Genomic DNA, 27,509 nt, shown 5'->3' with positions numbered 1-27,509 from the left:
TTTGTAAATACTTTATATAGTGTAAGTATATGTAAGTAAGTGTATAGTGTAAGTAAAGCACTATACTATTTGTTTCCTAAATGAACTTAAATTTTTCACAGCTTCTTTTTCAGATTAAGTTCTTATTACATTCATTTTTAACCTATCTAAAAACATATGGTAGTTGAGATCCTTGAGCTCAAAATTGACTTTTGAAAACAAATTAAAGTAGAAATGCCTTCTGCATAGCTCTACATAGGCTAGTGTGATTAATGTTAACTATAGAAGTACAATATAAATTGAAAATTTGAACTTCCTATTCTTCATGATCCTTTCATTGCTTTAGGAAAAAAAATACCTTAGAGCTAAACTGGGGACCCTGTGATAGACTGACTAATGTGTGGTATTTAATACGGCATATGGATTCCTCTAGATGGAACTGGAAATCAGACTCTTCCAACAATTTAAAGAGCATAAGTTTTCCCTAATATAATCTTTGAGGATTATGATTTCTCTTAAAATTAAATCTTATTTACAAAAGCAGTTCCACCTTGTTGTAAAGAAACATAAAAAATTAGTTAATTCCTGCACACGTGTGTACGTGCATACGTGTGTGTGGAGAGAGAGAGAGAGAGAGAGGTTCAGCTCAGGTAAAACTGGGCTACTGACCACCGGACTCTGTGATATTTCCTGATCTCAGCAGATGTACTTCCTAGGAGCTCTTGAACATGCTGGCCCCTCTTTCTGGACTGCTCTTCACCACCTTGTTCTTTTACTTTTATCTCTGGTGATTATCTCTGGTGAAATACCACCTTAGCAATGATACCTTCCTTCCCTGACCACCATATTAAACATTTCAGCTGACCTTCTCCATGCCTCACTCACTCACCCGCTTTCTCTGTTTCATCTTTCTCCAGAGCACTTCCATCACAGGGTTAATTTAATGTTTAGTTTTTATTTATTTACTGGTATCTGTCTTCCTCTCATTGGAACACTACTGCGTAAACCCCATGAAGGTAACTTTTTTTGAACAAAATATCTTCAGAGCTAACACTACAGTTTGGCACATTCCATAACTATATTTGAATGAACTGTGTCCATCTTATTTGATCAATGTTGTTATTGTAGAACCGTAGTTCATATGTGAAGAGCTCCTATAACTCTCCCCACATTTTCTGCATTTGACACAGATCTTTGCTTATGCTTTAGCATTTTTGGATCATTTGCTCCTTATCCAAACTACAGCCCCCTTCTTCATTGCCTTATTATATCAGCACAGGCGTTTTCCTTTGAGTTCTCTCCTATAATCCATGTGCTGTGATACTTCATCTGCGATCATCTGCAATCACTGCTAGTATGTTTTCCTTGAAATGCTACCCTTTTCAACATCAGTAAATTCACACTCAATTGTTGCTACAGATCATTTGCTGCTTTTCTCCCTGACATTTCAGCTATTTATCAAACACTTCTTCATTTTCATTTCGCACCTCTTTTTGTGATCAGAGATGAGGTGTGAGAGGATAAAGTGATAAATACACAGCACAAGTGAAATCCTAGGGAAGTGGCAATTTGAATTGACATTACCATTTGACCATACGTCTGTCACCCTAGAGAACATTGGTTTCTCGAATTTTCACTCAATAACGCAATCAATTTGGTTTGTAAGGAGCCAGTCTAGAAAGTTCCAAATGTATTTCTTAATATTTAAATATATTGTGTGCAAGGTCAAGCTGAGCAAAACCCAATGAATGCATTGATCCTTTCCAATTCCCTTCTCTCCCATTACATTCTGATCAATAAACACTTTTCTCACTCTAACTTTGAAATCCTCTCTAAAGAGAAGCACATAATTTTTGGAGTAGTTTCAAGAAGGTCTTATAATTAATTTCAGAATTCTTCAATTTTATCTTCCTTAGCTTCTGGAGTTTGGGTATAAGTTTGAATGACATTGAGAAAGGCTGATAAGCTGGACCACATTTCATTAGATTACAGGACACTTAAGAAAGATAGTCATTTTGGTCCCAGGGTCTTTTTATTCTATTTTTTTTCTCTCATTCACATATATGTAATTATTTGTCAAATGTTATTAAGTGAGAATCATGAGTCTACAGATTTGCTGAAAAAGTATTATGCCAGTAGCTCTCTCTCCTATAACATCAAACAGTGTCCTTTAGCTTTGGGGATGCTAATTCCCAATGTTACCACATTTGCAAGATGTTTCTAAGCCAATTACTCTCTCACATACAAAAAGCAACAACTTACTCTGTGCTGGGTTTGCTAAAATCTCTTCTTGTTCCATTTTCATTTTTAAATGTCCTCCAACAACTTTTGAATGATAACCACTCTGACTCTCAGGGATTTCTTTTATGACTAAACAAACTGTGACTATGGTTATGTGTTCACTTCACTTTCAAGTATTTCAAGGACCCCGTGAATATAGACCAATATGTTTTAAGATGTGAGGATAAAATTATTATACAACATGGGTGTTCACAAAGAGCTTATGAAATAGCCAAGGAGACGAGATGTTTATAAAGAAAGAAAAAAAGGCAACAATTAAAGCTAGGGTATGCAAATGTCCAATAAGGGATTCATTCTACTAGGTGCTTTAAGAGTTCACAGGGAGGGATCACTAAATGGGCAATTTCAAATAATTTTTGAGTTACACAAGGGGCCAAGCAAAGTGAGAAGAACATCCAGATGTTCTTCTCATTGGAAGCCAAGGGGCTAGTCTGGCATAAGTGTAAGAGCCGAGGTAGATGAGTAGTTTTTGAAGAGCTACAATTGAATAGAGAGAAAGGAATAACATGAACACTGCAGGAAGATAGGGGAAAGCACAATAGGAATGTTATTTATGTTTTGTGCAGAAGGTAATAAACTAGTATAGTCATATATGCAATCACTGCTCCTAAGTCTACTCTTGCATTTTTCTTAGAATGGCATTTTTGACCTTCCTTCTATGAAACACACAAGGAGGATGTCTGTGTGAAAGAGCAGTCAGGCAATAACATCAAAGCCCAACAGGGTGAGGAAGGCATCCCCACTGAGGGGTGACCAGACATTTGTTATAAGAGCTCAGGCAAGGTGAGGAGGGTGTCCATACAGGAGAGGCAGCTCAGCACAGGGTATTAGAGCCCATGTGGTAGGAGAGAAATTGGTAACAGTGATAGAAGACTGGTTATATGGCGAAGAATACAGGTAAATAAATATATTAAGACAAGTAGAAGGCAAGATTCTCATTGCTAGAGAAGCGAGTTACAATGACTGAAATAGAGAAAACAGAAATGAAATATTTGTTGTTGGAATACTGATGGGGACTCATGGTTTTCTATATACCTATCAATAAATAAATATGGACACATAAATATATATGTAAAGGATAGGGGTGTATGTGTATGTATAATGTATAAACATAAATATATTCTCTAGTTATATCCACTAAGAGGGCATGGGAGCTGTTACACCTAATATGTAGATATCGGTTATATTGATTTCTTTTTTTTTTTATTGGGGTATAGGTGTTTACAATGTTGCGTTAGTTTCTACTGTGCAGCAAAGTGGAGTTCCCTGTGCTATACAGCATGTTCTCATTAGTTACCTATTTTATACATATTAGTGTATATATGTCAATCCCAATCTCCCAGTTCATCCCACCTCCCCTTTCCCCTCTTGGTGTCCATACGTTTGTTCTCTACAACTGTGTCTCTATTTCTGCCTTGCAAACTGGTTCATCTGTACCATTCTTCTAGATTCCACATGTATGTGTTAATATACTATATTTGTTTTTCTCTTTCTGACTTACTTCACTCTGTATGACAGTCTCTAGGTCCATCCACTTCTCTACATGGTTTCTAAATATTATTTTCCACTAAAACGAATCAGCCTTTCTGAAGAAACGGCTGACTCCATAACTGGGACAATGTAAGATGTATAAGCATAAGACGAGCTTGCATCTTGTTTTGTCAGAAAGCAAGGAAGTGCTTAAAAATGATGGCAACATGCCAAAAGATCATAGGCGCCAGCATAAAGGGGCTTCCACTGGCCAAATCTGGGACAATTTGATAACCAATATAAATAGTGGTAGGAACATACGATAATCCATTGAATAAAACAGGAAACAAAGTATCTATAGTATAATTAATTAATTAAAATACTGATGAGGAATATTTACATCGCTTCAAATACTGATTGATTCCAAAGGCAAAATTAGTAACTTGACAGTGGAGAAGCCTGATATATGAGATCTTAATCAAACGATCAAAGCATACACCACCAATAATGGAACAAGTCAAAATTATGTACTACCTAGAAAAAAAAAGAACAAAAAAATTTATATAAAAGTTTAAAAAAAGAACAAACAAAAGAAAAAATTATGTGCTACCCGATCAGAAGCAATAAGAATCACATAGCATCCCTTCTGCGATATTCCTGACAACGATACGTAACTTGAATCTAATTATGAGGAACACCAGATAAACCCAAACTGAGAGATATTTCACAAAATATTAGGCTTTAATCTTAAAAAGTATCAAAGTCATGAGAATCAAAGAAACACCAAATAACTGTTCAAGAGAGAAGAAACCTAAAAACACATGGCAAGTAAAGTAACACATGATTCCAAACTACATCCTTTCCTTATAGGGGATGCTACTGGGAAATCTGGCAGAACTTCAATGGGGTATGAGCCTCATACTGCAGGTGGTAGTAATATATAATTACTTTATTAATTAATTTCTTTATTCTGAAGCGTTCTATGCAGTATGTAGGAGAATGCCCTTGTGTGTGCGGAGGGCATACTAACGTGTTTGGGGGTGGCAGGGCATTAGGAAAATTACTCTCAGATGGTTTGGGTAAAATAAGTCTTTACTATATTTACAAATTTATTTGTAAATTTGATATTGTTTCAAAAATAATACTGTATTTTGAAGATTGTTACATTATAAAGGGAAGGAAAGAAAAGGAATAAAGCTTTCAATAGGATCACTCCACAAATGAGAAATATGGTTTAAAAAACAAATATTTCAGGATTTTGGATGCAAATTAAATGTTTTTAAAGTCGATTTAATTGTGAAAAAAATAACACATCTCCATTTTTATGGCTGAAGATTTTAACAGTTGGCTCAAGAAGCAAGGAGGAAGAGAGTAAAAGGCAACAGCTGACTAAAGGCAGTGGGTATGAGATGGCGCACGTGAAAGCAGCAGGCTGAAGATACCTCCCCTCCTTCATACGTAGCCAGTGCTTAATCTTGAAAGTTCAGTCCCAGGACAACAGGCACTATTATATCTAGTGATGTAGCTAAGTAGAATCATTTAACCATAGGACTGAAGTAGGGTTTATGCTAGATTTTTTAATTTGTACATTTTTCACTTAAAAAAAAACTACATGGTATTTTTGTTCACACACCCATATAGTTTGGGAGATGCATAAATAGAATTTTTATTGTTGAATCAGGATTAGTTACTACTGATATTTGGGCTAGTTTTGAATTGCTTAGACTGGATAAATTGATCAATAATAAGATGATTAGATATATAGAACAGTTTACATCCTATTTATTTCAGTGTATTGTGGAAGAAGAGAAAGGAGATTTTTAAAATCAGGACATTTATTATGCACAAGTCATTATAACATTAACACTTTTCTTTGATAAAACTGAAAGAGCAGGTTTTTTTTTATGTTTCACAAAATATATGAAACGGTCAAATAAAGTTATTTTGTTATTGGTTGTCACACATCTAAAGTTTACTAAATTTTTGACTTACTACCCCTTCATAAGTCATTATTCTATTACAAATCAAGTTTCAATGAGTCTCATCATTGTATTTACTGAGCTGTGTGAAGGAAAATACCATACAAAGCAATGCATGGAGGAACTAAAGTTCAAGAAATTTAATGACACTTTCTTGTCTCAGCAGTCACACCACCAACAGAGTTCAGTCGTCTGAATTTAGTAATTGATTCTCCAAAGCTTATGACATTTCTCTCTTTCCCCCATGAGTTTTTCTATTGATATACAAAAATTTGTTTCTTGTATTTATTGAGTACTTACAATAAGCAAAATACTTTGTGATGGAGTACAATGATATAAAATCCATAAGAGATAGACCATGCTCTAAATACCTTAAGAGAAAAACGTTACTGAACGCTAGCTAAGAATAGGTTGTTTTCAGATGACAGAATTCACAATGGTCACATGGCACATAGGTTGGATCTTAAAGAATAGATAGGATGTTAACATATAAAGTTGAGAGAGAATGTTATCCTAAGGGATGGAAATAATAAGATTAAGAAAATTAAATTGGAAAAAAAAAAGTTCAGCCATAATGAGGGAAGAATTTGTACGTCAGTCTGGTTGGCAGGGTGCATGAGAGACCAGTAAGAACTATGTCCAGAACTATATTCTGATCAGATTTAGAAGGGTGTTGAATGCTAAATTAGGAAGTTTGGATTTATTCTCAAGACTCTGGGAAGCATTGGAGTGACACAATCTGTCCTATTTCAGAAGAATCAATTGAGCAGCTATAAAATACTTGAGGATAAGTTAATACACTAGATGAAGAGGACAGTTGAAAACCACTGCAATAGTCCAAGTGTGAGACACTAAGCTAAATTAAATTATAAACATTGTTTAATAAAGAGGATGCATCAACTGAAACATGTCACAAAGATAAGACAGACAGGATGGGGCAACTGCTTAGACGTGGAACACAAAAGTGAGAGACATGTCAATAATTTATAGACTGTACCTGAATGCCCAGAAGAATGGCTTTAAGAAAATGGGTTTAAAGGAGAAAGGTATTGGAGAGAAGATAGTGAATTCAGTTTTGAATATTACAGTTGATCTACTAGCCCTTAGTATATGGTGTTCTGACTGCTTTTCTTATACAACAATGATCTTGCATAGCGACCAGCCCTCCCCACTCCAAATCTGAAAAGGCATGAGTTTCAAGGTGATTTCCAAAAAGAAATGATGGATTGCCCTACACCAGCCAAAACTTCTCATTAAGTAGAGCTCATGACCAAAACTGGTAAGATGACTAGCTAGCAATCCAGACATTCCCATTTAGAGACTGAGGAAAGCAATTAAAAATATAGAGTGTTGTTATTTATTTATAAGTTACTTTAATGTATAATAGTAATAATTTAGAAATTATGTAAAAAATGTTGGTTTTAGAAAAAAACAATTATAATTTTCTTGGGATTAGGATTTAAAATTTTTCTATTAGCAGTTTTAGTTTTTCACTGGACTTTCATAGTCAGATTTAGAATAAATTTTTTATACTGCTGATGAATTTTAATAATATAAAGGTCAGTATGGGTTTTGCCTTTGGATTATATTTATATGTGCACCTTTAACTGGAAAATATGGAAACACATATTAGTTTATTTTAGTTTCCAATTAAAGATTATTCTATCAGCTCACCGAATAAAAAATTAAATCAGTTTCATTCTCAAGGCTATGTGTTCTCAGACATTGTCCTTCAGTCTTATTAACTGCTAATTTTTTTTTTAAAAAAGCAGTTCCTTTCTTTCTGACCAATGATTATAGAAGGGAGACCACATGCTTTCAAACAATACTAAGAAAATATTTAAAACTCTTTTTCCAAAGCCCACATTTTCTTGATAATCATTCAAAAATATCTGAGCATATCAGAACGTAATAGAACAAATTTTGTGTTCATGATTTCCTTATAATATCAGCATTCACCAAAAAAGAAAATTATTTTGTTCCTACCCTACTACATACACACACAATATATAACTGAAAACTTCATCCTATGGGAAATTAATCATTCAAATCTGGCTTATTCAAATGCTGTGGGTTTGTCAATTTTTAGCTCTGTGACCTTGGGAAAATTATCCAATTTTTTTGGCATTTGATTTTCCTCATTCAAAAAATAAAGATAGGGGGCTTCCCTGGTGGCGCAGCGGTTGAGAGTCCGCCTGCCGATGCAGGGGACACGGGTTCGTGCCCCGGTCCGGGAAGATCCTGCATGCCGCGGAGCGGCTGGGCCCGTGAGCCATGGCCGCTGAGCCTGCGTGTCTGCAGCCTGTGCTCCGCAACGGGAGAGGCCACAACAGTGAGAGGCCCGCGTACCGCAAAAAAAAAAAAATAATAATAAAATAAAATAAAAAAAATAAAAACACTAATATCAGAATTTCACAAGGATATTTTTTATTTCAAGAAGATAATTTCTGGATTTTCGTTATTGTATTTTTTTTTTCATTTTGAATAATACTTGTCACAGTGTAGATGCTTGATAAAATGAAAACTGAATTGATAAACTTATTAATTGTGGAAAAGATCTTTTCCCATAATGGAAGCATCAGGGAAGGCAGATTGTAAAGCCTCACAAATAGTTTATATTTATTAGGAAACTACTGAAACTCTAATTTACATAGAAATAGAACATAGAAATTAGAAACATAGAAATTAGAAAAAAAATTCTATGTGTTCTAACTATGTTTCCATGAGAGATTCAGTTTATTTTCATTATTGTGGATTCCATATTTGTGAATAAGCCTACTCATTAAAATGTATTTGTAACCTTGATATCAACACTGCTAACAGTCTCCTTGTCATTGATGGACATGTACACAAGCAGAGCAGCAAAAAATTTGAGGAACCCAATACTCCAGTTCTCAGCGGAGGTGGAACGAGACCCAGCTCTGCCCTCATGTTTCAAGCCCATAATGTAAACCAGCATCCTTTCTGCAGTCTATTTAGTGACACATCTGTCACATTTTTGTGTTTGTTTGTGGTTTTGCTGTTTAAGATGGCCCCCATGCATAGTGCTGAAGTGTGGTCTAGCCTTCCTAAATGCGAGAAGGTTGTGGTGTGCCTCACAGAGAAAATATATGTGTTGGATAAGCTCTGTTCAGGCATGAGTGCTATTGGCCATGAGGTCAATGCTAATGAATAATGAATATAAAGTAAGATGTCTCTAAATAGTAACACACAAAACAAGTTTATGTACAGATCCTTCCCTGAAAATGTTGTAATTAGAGGCTCACAGGAAACGAACTCAGTGTCTACTAATTCAATGTTCATGGTGACTTCACAGAATATAACTATTGCAAACAGTAATAATTGACTGTGAGTTGGTATGGAAGCCCCGGGTTTAAAGGAAGGGAAGCAGAAAAATCATTAACACAACTAAAGAACTCTCCAGCTGCACCCTGGTGCTGCTGATTTTGATGGATAAGGAATGATGAGCTTCCAATGGTCAAAGAAACCTGAAAACATAGCTTTAACTCAGGTGGAAGCAAAAGAATAGAGTCCTCTCCTTCCTTCCTTCCTCCCTCCCTCTTTCTTTTTTCTTTCCTTTCTTTCTCTCTTTCTTTCCTTCCTTCCTTCTTTCCTTCCCCCTCTTTCCTTCCTCCCTTCCTTCCTTTCTTCCTTCCTCCCTCCCACCCTTCCTTCCTTTCTTCCTTCCTTTCCTTCCTCCTTCCTTTCTTCCTTCCTTCCTTTCTTTCTTTTTCTTTTTTCTTTCTTTCTTTCTTTCTTCTTTCTTTCTTTCTTTTTCTTTCTTTCCTTCCTTCCTTTTCTCTCTCTCCTTCCTCCCTTCCTCCCTCCCTCTTTCATTTTTTTCCTTTGTTTTCTTTGTTTTCTTTCTTTCTTTCCTTCCTTCCTTCTTTTCCTCTCTCTCCTTCTTCCCTTCCTTCCTTTCTTCCTTCCTTCTTTCTTTCCTCTATCTCTCTTTCTTTTTCAATTTTAGAGCAAATTTACATTCTTTGTAGTTCCACAGTGATGTGAACAATATTTGGTCTTTGCTATGAAAACTAATACAGTCATTTTTATCAAAAAGAGATGCTTGCAGACTGGCTTCACCTTTTCCTGTCTTCTCCTTGTGGAAAGAGGAAAAAATGTTGCAAATTATAACAGCTCTGCTGGATGGAAATGGCAGGTTTTGGCAGTGAGGAGATCTGTTGTTTCCTGGGAGAGCTCGTTTTTGTTCATCCTTGTGGACTAAGGTGCCTGTATGTGACACATGTAAGGGGAGGTATATGGAGAAAGAGGTGCGTGAGGGGCTATGGGGGCAGAAAAAGGAAAATAAAGAAATGATACATGCTTTTAATGATATGTACAAACTTTAAAAAATTCCAGATATTCCTATCAGATAAATATCTCATTTCTGAATATATCAGGGAGTATATCTGATTTAAGGGAAATAATGACACCTTTTCTTTGTGCATGTATATACATGTTCATATATCTATATATGTTTATGTATGTATGTACCATTAAACACAAAAAATGTACAGATCCTAAGTATTCATTTGGGTAAGTTTCATTGATTGCACACATCCAGGTAACCACTCTGTCCTAACAAGTAAAAAAGCTGAAAAAAAAAAAGTTGACTGAAAAATCAACAACTTTCTTTAGAAAAGGGAAGACACAGGGCAAACCACTGCCCCTAAGAGGAAAGAGACAGACAGACTAATACAGGGAGTCACAGCTTACAAGAGCAGAGACCCATGAGCAGAAATTGCCTCAGGAACCAGTGCTGGGGTGGGAAAACCTGAACTGTAATTGACAAATTATGTGGACAATTCTGAGAGTTAAACTCCAAGGGGACCCTCAACAATACTGTGAGACTGACCTCTAGAAGCTCAATGGGGTTTCCTTAGTAAATATGAGAGAAAAGTCCTCACATGCTTCTGGCTGGAAGAGGGGGAAAGGAACCATTTTGAAATACACAAGAGCACTCTGATTGTCATAACAAGCCTGCCCTCAAGGGAAACTAGTTAACTAGTTAACCAGATCCTAACCTGCTGAGGTATTATCAGAGTCTAACTGACCTGAGGAAGGGAAATATGTAACTCCAGCTGGCTCTAGCCTTCCACGTAGAGAAGCGAAATATGCAACTCCTTCCCACTCTAGCCATCATGCCCCACTGAAGTGGGGGAGGGAAAAAAAAAAAGAGAAAACTGAGAAACACTTGTGAAGGTCATAGTCCAGAGGCACAGGCTCACTAAAAGACTGAGAGCTAATCATAGGACTATAGAATGCTTTCCCTCCCCGCACACCTTACCACATGTACCCACACCTTACCACCATATTTCTAAAGGCCTATTTATAGCAGTTCCTTTTAGCCAGTACATTGTCTCTGGTTATCAAGAAAATATTACAAGGCATACCAAAAAGCAAAAAACACAATTTGAAATGACGGAGCAAGCGTCAGAACAAGACATGGCAGAGCTGTTGGAATTATCAGACTGGAAATTTAAAACAACTATGATTAACATGCTAAGAGCTCTCATGGGTAAGTTAGCATGCAAGAATAGATGTGCAATGTAAGCAGAGAGTTGGAAATCCTAAAAGTAAATCCCCCCACTCCCTCAAATGCTAGAAATCAAAAACACTGTAGCAGAATGAGGGCTACCTTTGATGGGCTTATTAGTAGACTAGAAATGGCTGAGTAAAGAATCTGAGCTACAGGATATAGCAATAGAATCCTCAAAAACTAAAAAGCAAAGGGAAAAACTACTGTAAAAAAAAACACAGCAGAATATCCAAGGACTGTGGGACTACTACAAAAGGTGTCACATATATTTCAAGCAATGATGACTAATAATCTCCACAAATTAAAGCCAGGCGCCAAACCATAAATTCAGGAAGTTCAGAGAACATCAAGTGGCATAAATGCCAAAAAACACCTAGGCATATCATGTTCAAACTATAAAAAAATCAAAGATAAAGAAATAATCCTGAAAGAAGTCAGAGGGAAAAAAACAGCTTATCTATAGAGGAACAAAGATAAGGATTACACCTGACTTGTCCACAGAAACCATGGAAGCAAGAAGAGAGTGGAGTGAAATTTTCAGTGTTGAGACAAAACCACTAACCTAGAATTCTGTACCCTACAAAAATATCCTTCAACAGTGAAGGAGAAATAAAGACTTTCTCAGGCAAACACAAATTGAGAAAATTTGTTGCCAGTAGACCTTGCAAGAAATGTTAAAAGTTCTTTATCGAGAAGGAAAATAACACAGGTCAGAAACTCGGAGCTATATAAAGTAAGGAAGAGCACTGAAGAGGAATAAGTAAAGGTAAAATAAAAACTTTTTTCTTAATTGATCTAACAGATAATAGTTTGTTTAACTGGATATCCTTGCCTTGATTCTCTTTTATAATTTCCATGTGCTTGCTAAAATTTCCCATTTCCTTCTTCATATTTTTCACCTTTTCCATTTTTATCTTAGTAATTTGAATGTCTTTGACTAATAATTTGAACATCTAGGCCACCTCTGAATTTAACTGTTTTCTCTCTTGAGGACAGATCACATTTTCTTGCCTTTTCATGTGCTTCATAACCTTTTATTATATGCCTTAAGTTTTAATTAATGAAGCAGTAAATTCTGGAGTAAATAACATTTATCTCTGGAAAGTGGCCCTCCTCTTTTTCCCCCACGCTGCTACATTGGTTGCTGAATCAATCTCCACCGGGTCTCTGAACAGCTATAATTTGACTAACTTCACCACTAGCTTCACATTTTTTTGTGGGCTGGATCATTATTTCCCTCTCAGGGGAACCTGGAATCTGAGTAAGATTCCAGGAAACTCCCTTTGCTTCACAGCTGAAACTCATAGTTTTGTGAGTGTGAAAAATCTCGCCAGGTTTTTAAGTCATGGAGAGCAGTAGGCTTTCCTTTCCAGCTGTGCACTGCACCTTGGGAAATTTCTTTCAGCTCTTACCCCTCCCACAACTTCCATAGCGACCACTCTGTGGAGTTTTAGAATGGCTTTGGAGTTGCTTATCTTAGCTTTCCTGCCCAGCCTTCAGTCTTTGGGAGGTGAAATTCCAAAGTGCCTGAAGGAAGGGTTTTCTCGCGGCTCTCTAGCCCTCCCTTCACCAGGAAAGACCTTAGAATGGGAAGAGCCTAGAATGTGTCTTATGGGTCTCTCTTATCTCTTTCACCCTGTTCTTTGTCTTGGGGAAAAGGAGGTGCTTGCACTTGGGTGAAGCCCCACACTCGTCATGGGAGACCTTTCTCAGCTCCCTTTTCTTACTTCTTTTGATAGACTTCTACCCAAATTATATACACACAGTTGGCCCTCTGTATCCCGAGGAACCAGCAGATACAGAGGAGGGCTGACTGTACTATACCATTTTATATGAGGCACTTGAGCATCCAGGGATTTAGGTTTGGTGTGAGGGTCCTAGAACCAATCCCCCAGATACCAAGGGACTACTATACTCACAAAGAAATGTCATTGAGTGATTGTGCACTAGTTCTGTCGGAGGAGCTCCTCTGACATCCAGTCTGGCACACAAGCTCACGGAGACTTAAATGTCTTTTAGGTGTTAGCTGGTTTCGACTCCCCCTTCACCCCTCCCTACATGAAACCTAACAGTGGATTCCTGTTCCTTTTGCAGTTCTAGGAGGGCTGGGAGCCCTGTCTTTTTTATGACGGGTTTACCACTTTCTGGAGTTTAGTTCATTTAGGACTGTTTGTGTCTTCAGCTCTGTGATGTGTTTTTTAAAACTATGTATTATAGTTTATCAACCTTTTGTTCATTGTTAGATGGGAGAGATGGTCAATTATACGTTTCCATTTTCAAACTTAAAATGAAACTGGGTTTAAAACAATTTTAAACATCAAAAGATTTCCCCTTTTAGGGTGCATCCATTATGAAATACCCTTCAAGCACTTTGAAAGGAGGTCTTGCAGGTACCATCTTCTTCCTTCACATCGTTTCTTGAGGATCTACGCTAATAGGAGTTTTTACCTGGTGTTCATTTTCCCACTGGATTTCTGCATCTCAGTCCCAGCTCCCTCAGCTGCTACTTCGTTTGAACTGCTAACTTGAAACTGGAATCATGACAGACGTAACCTCTAGGGTTCCCCTCAGCTTGCTAATTTGTAGTTTGTTTGTCACATAAAAAACAAATGTCTGTTCCTTGAACATTAACTCAAGTTCAGAACCTTGTTATGAAAGCTTCCAATTGACTCTGCATCTTGTATCAGACGAAAATAATGTCCACAGGGCACTGCAGGGCCAAGATTGGAGTTCACAGTGACAGTTTCTTCCTCTTGCATACGAGTGGCCTCCAGCTGTAAGCAATGTGCTACAGATAATGGAGAAATAACTGAATCTCAGAACCCAGCATTCTCATTTACCAACAGCCAATAACACAGATGTTTCATCATTTGGGAGCATTCACCAGAGACTCCTAGGTACCAACCCTCTTTCTCCTACACATTTGGTTGTATGACTAATTTCCAGGTTTCTAGTGGAGCCAGGAGAAAAAAAATGCATACTTCTCCCATTCATACATATTCTACTGCTAGATGACAACTTAGAATTTACAGCAGCCCTAAGCAATTTAATAAAATACCCACACATGCTATTCATTTAGAGAGCTTGATAGATACAGAGATGGTGACCTACTGTAGCACACACTGGCTCATTTACAAAGAGCTATTCTGGAAGTATGACACTTTGTAGACACCATTCTGTAAAGAACTCTGAGGAAACTACATAACGTCCTGGCCAAATCTTCTAAATATTCCAGTGTTCTGAATTGGTTGATCTTATATTTATAATACAGTTATGGCTGGTCTTTCATTCTCAACTTCTTGAGGCTACTGCTACGTGGTTTCCTAACTCACTCAGGATTTTGCATATCTGTGGAGCTGATGGTACGTATGCATCACCCATTGATGCCTACAGGAGAAACTTTTCCTTCAATTTAATACAATTTACCATAGAATTCCATTCTACAATGACAATACTCTGTATAGATTGTCATTCTACAATGCTCACTCAACTGGGAACCTCATTGGTCCTTACCCTATGCTGCATCATAACCAGAGTCATAGAGGTACATACTATCTACAAGTTAAACTTCAGGGTCAGAGGACTCCCCCAAACCTAAGGCAGTGATTAACTTGGGGACAATATTCTGATGCTAGTTCTTGAGCTCACTCTAATCTACATGGATTCAAAAAGACCTTGCAGATAGAGCCCCACTAATAAAGACAGGAAGTGATCAATGAAACAAATTGTGTTGAACTACTTAGAAAGAAAAATATTAACTCAGTGATGCCTACTATCACATGCATGCACCTTTGCTTTAAAGTAAGATTTTTCTGGTTGCCAGCCCATAGCCAATAATCTCCTAAATACTCTCTACTTTACATTTCTATAATCATAATCTCTAAGGTTTCCTGATGCTGCCCATCTCACTGACCATGTCTATTCCAAGAATTCTGGGAAAATGTAATATACATGGGAAATAATTCAAGACCTGGAAGCAGACGTATCATACTACGTTTCCACATGCTTTCAATGCTCTTAGTTCTTGTCAAATATTCCCTGCCTCCCTAAACATGGGGATGAGGCCGTCTGCAAACCATCAATGGATTACCTCTCCTCCATCTTGCCCTATTATCTACATTGTTCCCAATGTCCCAAATCAGCTCTGTGAGGCATACGTCTTTACAAAGTTAGGTCTCAACTGTAGCCTAAATCCTCACTATCATGAAGGAGTTTGATGACAAATACCCAGCAGTATTTAGTATCACTAATGTCTTCTAGCCTGATCCGTATGCCAACTTGACATCATCGAGCCTGCTTCCACTGGAAGCAGGAGTTGGAATGAGTTATTTTTCAGGAGGCTTCTCTGTCCCTCAAGTAAATATTTATTTCATGAGCCCAACCATATACTGATCACAGCTTAGGCTTAAACTGTCTCTTACTACATATGTATAATAAACTGCTTCATACAATAATAATTAATGCAATTATTTCATCTTTCTCACTTGAGAGTAAGAGCCTTGAGGGACATCTTCCCTCCTCTTTGCATGTCAAGTTTAAAGGCAATTTGTTGCATGTGGTAAGTAGGAATGAAGTGAAAAAGTAGGAGAAAGAGAAAAATTGAGAGAGAAAGAGGGGGAATAGAAAGGATATAAAGCAGAAAATAAGGAAAGGTAAGTGGTGGGGTAGCAGACAGAAGCAAAAGTTTTCAATCGTTTCAAAAACTTCCAGCATTAGAATCAAGATTTATAAAACAAACTAATAACGCTTGCAACATAGCCAAGAAAATAATGGAACACTTATAACAAAGTAAAAACTTTCCACTTGTAAAACTAAATGTCATCGCAGGAAGAAAGCAATAGAGCTTAGGAATTAGGCGACAGAGAAATCTTTAAAGAGAGAATCAATGAAACCCCAAAATTGCCACGGTCTGTCAGATTCCTATCATCCGTTAAGAGATAAGTGAACAAAATCCTGACTCCCAATTCCTTTATATCATCATTCTGTTAACATTTAATAATTTAGACCAGAAAACAGAAAATAGTGTTTTATCTAACTGTTATTAAAGCTAAAAATAAATCACATGGGAGCATTTATAGGGACATGTTATAAAACTAACACACAACTTTAACATTTCTTGATTTTTTTATATCGTTTATAAAACTCATCTCTTGAGCACATGGATATGAAGTGAAATCAACTGTTAAAACATTCAACTCCTACCCAGGTCCAAAATTACATTTTCTTCGGATACAGAGACACCTGATCGCTTTAGCAGTATAAATGGTTAAGGGTTATTTATTGCTGTCAACTAAAGCCCTATTCTCTTATATGGATGACTTACTTCACACAAATGTCTCCCAGCTCTCTAGACCAGTCATTGAATCTTTATTAAAATAAAGATTCTCTCTCCCTATCCCATACACAGTGAATAAAAAGCTCTGGTCCTGAGGACGGTGAATCTTTATTAAAATGATTTCCAAACAATTTGAATGCATCTACCCTAGCTCTTGTCCTCAGACTGGCATTTAGAATCACTCTTCCGAGCTCCATATTGCCATGTTAGTCACTCTCCAAAAGGCCGATTACTTGGACTCCACTTCTAATATGTTGAGACATCATCACTGATCACCCTTCTTCCAGTTCTCACTGTGTTCACATTTTGGCTGGGCCCACCAATGCCCAAACCCAGTCCTCACTGAACTCCATTTCTAATGTGGTAACCAGAGAGTCCTTACGATCATCTGTAATATATGAGGATTTAGTTCCTCACTCCAAGCCAAGTATCCCAAATGCATCAAATGGCAAATCTGAAATCTATTGCATGATATCTTTGGGAGGCTAATAGGAGTTGATTTGTCACCACTAATGCTCAAGAGAATGCAACTTCTACGGTAGATAAGCCTCCGCAGATGGAGTTCAGGTCCAGCATACTGCCAATCCAGAAGCTGCAACACTTCCAGTGCTCCAAGACTACTGAAGTCCTATATAATGGAGTCAGCATGGTCAGAGAAGAAAAGTGAACCCAAACATGCCAGAGGATTACCCTTTCTGAACCTACTTGCAGCACTGTGTGAAATGCCTTTTCCCTTTCTTAGAAGCTATTCCTAGAATATGTGCTAACAGCCCACAAGAATAGCATAATTAGAAAAGGAGCAAAGTAGATGCTTCTATATCATTTTATAAGTACTATATGCCAAGACAATGAGAATTATCACAATGAATCATTATCAGGTTTGGTCTTCTGGCAGCAGATTTTAAAGAGCTCAGCACATTTTGAAGATGTCTGAAATTCTTAGGCTTTTGTCAATAAATTCAAAACCCAGAGTTTAGTGTCAGCTATTTTAAAGAGGAAAGATAGTACAAGTCCATAATAAAGTTTCAGTTGAAAACCAACATTGTTATTGTATTAAGGGCAAAATGTCATTAAAATCTTTATCAGTTGGAAAGGCCAAATGGAAGACACATCGAAATATATGAGATCAATATAGAAAACAAATGTATTTTGTTTCTTTTTTTAAACTAGAAGTTTCAAGACACTTAAAGAACTACCACAATTCTTTTGGAACCAGGAGCAATATGTGAAGGAGCTGAGGAGTATATCAAGTATGGCATATTAGAGAATGCAAGATGCTATTAAAAAATACACTGAAGAGAAAGACACACAATCATGCTTTCAGGTAAAATCTAGATGATCTAGAAATACATTTGTTTGACAAGCTAGTGTTTTAAATAAATTGCACTTTAAGTGGCAAAACTGGAGTTAATGTTCTGTCACTTGAATAAACAGATAAAATTTAAGAACAAGATAGGCTGTGTCTAAAAGATGTCACAAAAAGGAAAACTACAGGACAATATCTCTGATGAAAATAGATGCAAAAATCCTAAACAAAATACTAGCAAACAGAATCCACAACACATTAAAAGGATCATACACCATGATCAAGTGGGGTTTATCCCAGGAATGAAAGGATTCTTCAATATACACAAATCAATCAATGTGATACACCATACTAACAAATTGAAGGAGAAAAACCATATGATCATCTCAATAGATGCAGAAAAAGCTTCTGACAAAACTCAACACCCATTGTAGGCATAGAGGGAATCTACCTGAACATAACGAAGGCCATAAATGACAAACCCGCAGCCAACATCATTCTCAATGGTGAAAAACTGAAAGCATTTCCTCTAAGATCAGGAACAAGACAAGATTGCCCACTCTCAGCTCTATTATTCAACATAGTTTAGGAAGTTTTTGCCACAGCAATCAGAGAAGAAAAGAAATAAAAGGAATCCAAATCGAAAAGAAGAAGTAAAACTGTCACTGTTTACAGATGACAGGATACTATACCTAAAGAATCCTAAAGACGCTACCAGAAAACTAATAGAGCTAATCAATGAATTTGGTAGGATGGCAGGATACAAAAGTAATGCACAGAAATCTCTTGCATTCCTATACATTAATGATGAAAAATCTGAAAGAGAAATTAGGAAACACTCCCATTTACGATTGCAACAAAAAGGATAAAATACCTAAGAATAAACCTACCTAGGGAGACAAAAGACTTGTATGCAGAAAACTATAAGACACTGATGAAAGAAATTAAAGATGATACAAAGAGATGGAGAGATATACCATGTTCTTGGATTAGAAGAATCAACATTGTGAAAATGACTATACTACCCAAAGCAATTTACAGATTCAATGCAATCCCTATCAAACTACCAATGGCATTTTTCACAGAAGTAGAACAAAAAATTGCACAATTTGTATGGAAACACAAAAGACCCAGAATACCCAAAGCAATCTTGAGAAAGAAAAACAGAACTGGAGAAATCAGGCTCCCGATTTCAGACTATACTACAAAGCTACAGTAATCAAGACAGCATGGTACTGGCAAAAAAACAGAAATATAGAACAATGGAACAGGATAGAAAGCCCAGAGATAAACCCACGCATGTATGGTCACCTTATCTTTGATAAAGGAGGTAAGGATATACAATGGAGAAAAGACAGCCTCTTCAATAAGTGGTGCTGGAAAAACTGGACAGCTACATGTAAAAGAATGAAATTAGAGCACTTCCTAACATCATACACAAAATACAATCAAAATGGATTAAAGACCTGAATGTAAGGCCAGACAGTATAAAACTCTTATAGGCAGAACACTCTATGACATAAATCACAGCAAGATCCTTTTGTCCCACCTTCTAGAGAAATCGAACTAAAAACAAAAATAAATAATGAGACCTAATGAAACTTAAAAGCTTTTGTACAGCAAAGGAAATAATAAACAAGACAAAAAGACAACCCTCAGAATGGGAGAAAATATTTGCAAATGAAGTAACTGACAAAGGATTAATCTCCAAAATATACAAGCAGCTCATGCAGCTCAATATCAAAAAACAAAAACAAAAAACCCAATTCAAAAATGGGCAAAAGACCTAAACAGACATTTCTCCAAAGAAGATATACAGATGGCCAACAAACACATGAGAAGATGCTCAACATCACTAATCATTAGAGAAATGAAAATCAAAACTACAATGAGGTATCACCTCACACCAGTCAGAATGGCCATCATCAAAAAATCTACAAACAATAAATGCTGGAGAGGGTGTGGAGAAAACGGAACCCTCTTGCACTGTTGGTGGGAATGTAAATTATTGCAGCCACTATGGAGAACAGTATGGAGGTTCCTTAAAAAACTAAAAATAGAACTACCATATGACCCAGCAATCCCAATACTGGGCACAGACCCTGAGAAAACCATAATTCAAAAAGAGTCATGTACCATAATGTAACACAATGTTCATTGCAGCCCTATTTACAATAGCGAGGACATGGAAGCAACCTAAGTGTCCATCAACAGATGAATGGATAAAGAAGATGTGGCACATATATACAATGGAATATTACTCAGCCATAAAAAGAAACAAAATTGAGTTATTTGTAGTGAGGTGGATGGACCTAGAGACTGTCATACAGAGTGAAGTAAGTCAGAAAGAGAAAAACAAATACCGTATGCTAACACATATATATGGAATCTAAAAAAAAAAAAAAATTTGTTCTGAAGAACCTAGGGGCAGGACAGGAATAAAGATGCAGACGTAGAGAATGGACTTGAGGACATGGTGGGGGGGAGTGTAAGCTGGGACAAAGTGAGAGAGTGGCATGAACATATATACACTACCAAATGTAAAACAGATAGCTAGTGGGAAGCAGCCGCATAGCACAGGGAGATCAGCTCAGTGCTTTGTGACCACCTAGAGGGGTGGGATAGGGAGGGTGGGAGACACAAGAGGGAGGGGATATGGGGATATATGTATACGTACAGCTGATTCAGTTTGTTGTACGGCAGAAACTAACACACCATTGTAAAGCAATTATACTCCAATAAAGATGTTAAATAAATAAATAATATATATATATATATATATATATATATAAAAGATAGGCTGTGTCTAGATAACTGTGTGAACTGCTTCCCTCTTTACTGTAAAACATTCAGATGTTGTCATATAACCATTTGTAATAATGTTGAAAGGAATCATGGATTTTAAATTAGAAATTTTTTTTTTTTTTTTTTTCCGGTATGTGGGCCTCTCACTGCTGTGGCCTCTCCCGTTGCGGAGCACAAGCTCCAGACGCGTAGGCTCAGCTGCCATGGCTCACAGGCCCAGCCGCTCCGCGGCATGTGGGATCCTCCCGGACCAGGGCACGAACCCGTGTCCCCTGCATCGGCAGGCAGACTCTAAACCACTGCACCCCCAGGGAAGCCCAGAAATAATTTTTTATGCAGCACAGGTAGAGAATAGAGGATAAAAATACGTAAACACATTTGATACAGTCAAATACATATTTAACCCAGGTAATTGAGACTTTGGGAGTTTATTAGGAAGAATAACTGAACTGCCATAAGATACACCCCAAAATTGCAGAGGTGAACGTAGTGAAGTTTATTTCACACTCATCCACAATTTGATTCCTGTGATTGGCAGATACCTTCATAGGATAGTTCAGAGACCCAAGCTCTTCCATCTTATGGTATCACGTTCCCCTAGATCCTCAAAGCCCATTTTGTTCAGCCAACAAATGGGGAAAGATAATTTTAGAGGTAGTTTTTATGGAATAGTCCTAGAAGATGGGTATATCACTTTTGCCCACATTCTATGGACACCCATAACAAGTGAAAGCAGGAAAATGTTCTAGATCTATGATCAGGAAGAAAGGAAAACAACTGTATAGACCAATTGTTTGCAAAGAATACTATCAATTTTTTCCTTGAAAAATTTCACTGCCTGCAATTCTTAACTCTTCGTGTGCATGAAAGGTTAACAGATATAATTTCAAGAAGTCAATAAAATACAGTGTCTTAATTGCATGCCAGAGTCCTGCAATGGATTTCAGGTTAGGGAAAAGTATTTAACTTTTTTATAGTTAGCATAATTCCTTTTATATATAAAAATATATTTAAGGGATGTAATGTGACTGAAGACCATGTTAAACAGAAATCTACAATATTTAGATTTCATAACAAGTTATCCTCTCAGTTCTCTGAAACTGGTTGGAGTAGAATATTTAGCACACTGATAATAGTAGCTAACAATTGGTTACTGTGATAAAATTCAGAAGAAATCTTTTAGGAAAATGTTTTAAAAATCCTCACCGTCAGATATTATTTTTTTCCTAATCCAAACACATAAAAAAGGACAAAGTACAGTGATATACATTACTTCATTAAATCTAAAGATGGATAGTTAGGTTACTATTTCTTGGAAGTTTTAAAGTTTAAAAGTCTCAAAAAAGGCCTAAGAGAGAAAACTATAAAATAGCAGGAATTGGCAGAAAATACAAAATGAATAATTATCTTATGTAAACTGTAATATTGCTTGTAGTACCCATATTTTGTGGCTTTATTCTGGTTATCAGAGGAAAGGTGTTTTTGTTACTATTGGTAGTAGTTTGTGTGACATTGAAGAATAATAAAGGAGTCCTTGAGAGAAACAGGCCCATGTGTGAATAGTCATTGCTCAGGCTTAGTGACTGGGAAAATGATCTTCCCTCTCTTAGCCTCATTTTCCTTGTATATAAAATATGGTCTTCAGCATGAAGTTCACAGGAATGCTGAGAGGGTTAAGTATGAAACATGTAAATGGATAAACAAACACCGGGAGTCAAGTAAGTGAAAGTCATGAAGTAAAGCAAGTCTATCTTACCTCATGGGAAACTTTCACTGTTTCATTCAAATGGATGAAATAATCTTGGCCCCATCTATCTTACAAGTAAAAAATGTTTAAATGATTCTGAAGGGATTTTATGGAGATAAGAAGGCTAACAACTCTAGGATGTTACTAACCGCAAAGCACCATTGTATTTCCTCAGATGAAATCTAAGAAGACCTCATGTGGGTTCCTGCATGACACGTTACAGAGTGAGGCTCTGGCTTTCTTTATGAAATCCTCTGTATCTTGGTAGAATTCCTGTACCACACTATAAGCTACAGGAGTGCTTTCGAATCCCTCTGGTGCAGCAGAAGGTTAACCAGATTTCAATCCCTGCTTATTTCACAACATAAAGGAAGGCTGTTTTAGAGATCAGATGAGTTTTAGCTAAAGTACAGCAGCAAAGCAATGAATGTTGTTGCCTGGGAAATAAAGATATGCGAGAGGTAATCAATTTCTTCCAATCTTGATTTTGCTCATCCACTGGATTTGAAACCACATATTGCTTCTCCCAAAATTAACAGTTAAGGCGTCTTCTTGCAACTCAACAAGCATTACAATGTACACTCAATTTTGAATATACTGAAATCCTCATCATAAAAATTCTTCTGAGGCATCTATATTTAAAATAACAGCATTTTCTAGTTAAGCCAGCAAATTTAAACACAGAAAATAAAGACATTTCTGGCGAATTAGCTCTCTGGTATAAGCTATGGTTAACTATGCATATCTATTCATTTACTTTACACGTTCTGCTCATTTGTTTCAGAAGTAGACAGCAGAGTTTTTTGGTGTTCATTGTGAGCTCAGTTTGGTTTTACTTCCTTTCTGTGCTTTCTTGGCATCTGCTTTTACAGAAGTGTAGCTGGTCATTAACATAGATTTGCATGCCTTACAACTGTGCTGTTTTTCATGCAAAATAGACATTTGTAAAATAATTACAGGTGGAAAGTATGCCCCATGGAATTTTTTCTTCATTACAAAATTATCCTGTTCTGATCATTTTATATCCACTTCATTATAAGGGGAGAACACAGGGAAAACCAAATATTTCAGTTATGATAGCAATCTTCAGAGTACTTGTTCTTTCAGAGTGAGAAGTGATGGATTATATATTAATATAAATGGAATCATTATGGAAAGATTTACTTAATAAATTATTTCCAATTGCCCTCCTTTTCACCACCCTCTCTATTCTGTAAGAACAGCCTATCTCAGGCACAAAGCAGGTCCTGCTAAAGCTCCCAGATGCTAAAGTCATGGTGGACTTGGCAGCTAAAACCCAGAAGAGGGGGATTTGCCATAAAGTATTGTTTAGTTATCACTGTATCCAGCTTGCTTTCCCACTTATCAGTAGCATAACCCTGAGCTGAATGTTCTTCATGTTATTCCACATCTACTCTCTACCCTTCTCTGCTCTGCTGTGTGCCTGGAAAACTGACTTGTATGAACTGTATCAACTGGAATCCCTCGTCTTCTAATTCCATGTTAGGTTTAGCCATTGGGAAACACCAGTAGGTGATTTCAGGGAAAGAGGAGAGAGAGCTCGGGGGTGTATTCTTCAAACTCTATCACTGCTAGGCCTCAGCTGGCAGTGTTTATACCCTTCCACTGATGTCCATAGCTCCCGTGGGCAGTCCTCTCCTATAACTTTCATTCTTCACAGTTTCTGGTAACTTCCCCTTCTCTTTGCCAAGTCAAGCCTAACAATGGTAATGGCTTCAAATTGGACTTAGTTCCAGGATACCTCATCCTTCGCTCATATATTATATGTAGTCCCTTCATTAAATTGTTTCATTGTTTCGTTGAGAGTGCCATCTATTTCCTAAACAATCCAGGTTCTTACTCATTAGTTATGGGACATATAATCATCTTTTCTTGGTTTCCTTTGCTCACATATTGTAGGTAGTCCCTTCATTAAATTGTTTCATGATCTTTGTTGAGAGTGCCATCTATTTCCTGAACAATCCAGGTTCCTACTCACATTTTAAGTAGAGATACAACAGGATTGAGATTTCTTGAATTACAGAATGACGGACTGTTAGAATTGGAAAGGAGTCTCATACACATAACCATGACGGAAATGAAACCCCAAAATATGAAGTCTTCTGCCCAATCACATGGCTAATTCATTGAAGAGATGAGATCATAACCAAAGTCCTCTAATTGCCAGTCAAGGTTTTTTGCTTTTGTTTCTTTTACATTAACAACATCTGCATTGGATGATCCAGAATCCAAACATAAGATGAGTCACGGGGGTATGAGTTTTGCTTTACATAGTTCTTTATCTTACTTTTATTTGTTTTTAATGCATTTTTTGAGGAAGATTCATATAAGCAATGGAAATGAAAGAGAGGAATACAAGATAAACAGAAGGAAGACTACAATAGTTGAGGAATACATTGTAGGGACATTGATAGTTGAATTTTTAAATTTCAATCATTAGAAACACTCACTTTAGCACCCCCAGTTTATCTCTTCAGTTTATGCTGAGAATAAATAGACCCTGCATGCAGAGTGAATACTGTGTCTAAATCATTTAATGCACAGCTGCCAACCTCACATTAAAAAGGCTCATTATTTCACAAAATGGGCTCAAGAGGAGCTTCAAGTCTGTATTTCAGAGATGGTAAGAGAAAACATATTTTTATTAAATTATTAGCCTTCCCAAAATAGACATAAAACTCCTCAAAACTAATACTAACGTAAAACATTCCACTTTTCTCATGTGTAACCTATTATTTTATGACTTGTAGAAGTTTACACTCAGAAATAGTTCCTACGAAGAACCCTTAGCACCTTTTACTATCCCTCATATTAAGCTACTTCTAAAAAATATAATTAAAATATATTTACTTTCTGCCTTCTTATGGGCAAGACAGTATGGGGAACATGAAAATAAGTTATTCCATAATCTGGTTGGAAAAAAACTATCCTTTAATTTGCCACCATGATTGTGCATGTAGAATTCAGTAATTCAACAATAACGACAACAAAAAAACCAGAGAAGACAATTTATAATACATATACACAAAGAAATTCCTAAGCAGTCCTTGTTTCATTAGTTATATTTTACTTTTCAAAGGTTTAAATAACTGACAAAAATAGAAACAACTAATATAAAACACTGATATGATTTTAATGGGATAATTCAATGGCTAAAATGTTTTGCCTGAATTCGTCAAGCATCTGCCATACATACTCATTGTGAAATCCGAGATATTTGTGTATCACAAAAAACATCTTCGCCCTAGAATATAAATCGGGGGATGATCCAAAGAAAGGTGTCAGTTGAGTTTATATTTAAAGAGGGCATACAGTAAAATAAACAACATTTATGGCAGTAATGAATATTAGACTGTAGCCTCATTACAGTTCCATAGCTTTGACTCTGGTTTTGGTAGAGTTTGAAACACAGCCTACGTGCACATACACATCAAAAAAGATTAAATGGCAAAAATATACAAATCAGTCAATCCATCAATAATAAAACAGCTACCAGAGAAAACACATGAGACCTGAAGAAAAGACAATTAAGCCTCATTAATGACCTGGCACATTTCCTCTGATGACTCTAACGGTGGTCATCAGGAGGCAGCTGAGTGTGATGCAGCCCACACGTGCATTAGGATCCAGGACACCCCTGGGCATCACACAGTGGTCCAGAGTGATGGCAACTGACCCAACTGGCATTTTCCCAAATCATTTGGTTTGATCATTACTACTCAGCACAAGGAGAAAAGTAACATGAAAATATGAAAAATAGTAGCTAAGATTACATGAGATTAGAGGGTCCATCTTATTTATCTCTATATTTCTATTACTTAGCATGGTGCCAATAAAAGCTGATACTTACAGTCAGGTTGCTACATATTAGATTGTATTGAATAAATCAACTAGAGCTCCTTTATTGCTAGTAATCTATTGTATTGAACTTGAACAAATTGTTTCAACTCTCTGAGCTTCAGTTCCAACATCTGAAAAATTGTAAATTATAATAGTACTACCTCCAGGAGGCTTTCTTTTTCCTGGAGATAAATGAGATAATGCATATGAACACACTCTTTGGACTTAACATACCGTTAAAAACTGAATGCTTGTGCTTATGTTACTATTTTAATATTTTAAGGGTTAAAAAAGAGTGCCAATTTTGTCACTGACATTCTGTTCAACACATGGTTAGATTTATCTAACAATTGTTAGGCTTTATTTTCCTGAAGAGATTCAATGATACTTTCAATTTCAATGAAGAATGGCTTGCAAACACTTTTATTTTTAACACATTTGGCTTTGTTACAAAAAGATTGCTCATCATTTTTCCAATATAAATAGGTGATAGTTCTATAGTAATAACACAAATAACAAAGAGCTGTGAAATCTGTCATTTCAGGCCATGTCTACATAGCCAATGTTCCCCATGAAGGAGGTCCTAAGGGCATGAGAGATGGTTGAACTGTACCAGTGAGAAAACAACTGAATACATTCTTTCTTACAGCAAGCTCCCACTGTCTGTGACAGCCAATCTGGGACAGGGACAAAAAAGAACTTGTTTATATACTACACATCAGTGCAGTCTTGGCAGCTCAGGGGGCCTCCCAAATAGTTTAATAACTGAGAAATTTCTAGAAGTGTTGTAAGCAAGTTTACCCCTGGAAGAATATGAGGTCCTTTCTTCTCCCCTCTGGAAACAGTTATAGTGACTTGTGAAACAAGATCAGTGTTAGCGATCACAGAAATAACTCTACCAATTGGAAAACAAAAGTAGCTACAGATGAGGAGTGAGGGAAGAGGTGATAGAAAATCAGTAATTGAGTACCGTTCGTGAAAGTGGGAGAAAAGTCACCTTGAGGCAAGAAAGAGATGGTAGCGGTTACTTAAAATGCATGTGAATATTTCTACATTACCCAAAGATATTAATCTCTAGAACTTGGGGACAAGAAATGAGAATTCCCTAAATTATAGGTTATTCATAAACTACTTCTACCATTCTTCATACTCATTACTCCTTATTATAGATACTAAAATGCTTATTA

The sequence above is a fragment of the Leucopleurus acutus genome (assembly GCF_964270905.1).
Source record: "Leucopleurus acutus genome assembly, chromosome: 9".
Classification (NCBI taxonomy): domain Eukaryota; kingdom Metazoa; phylum Chordata; class Mammalia; order Artiodactyla; family Delphinidae; genus Leucopleurus; species Leucopleurus acutus.
The sequence above is the reverse complement of the archived record's forward strand: the minus strand, read 5'-3'. Positions refer to the sequence as shown.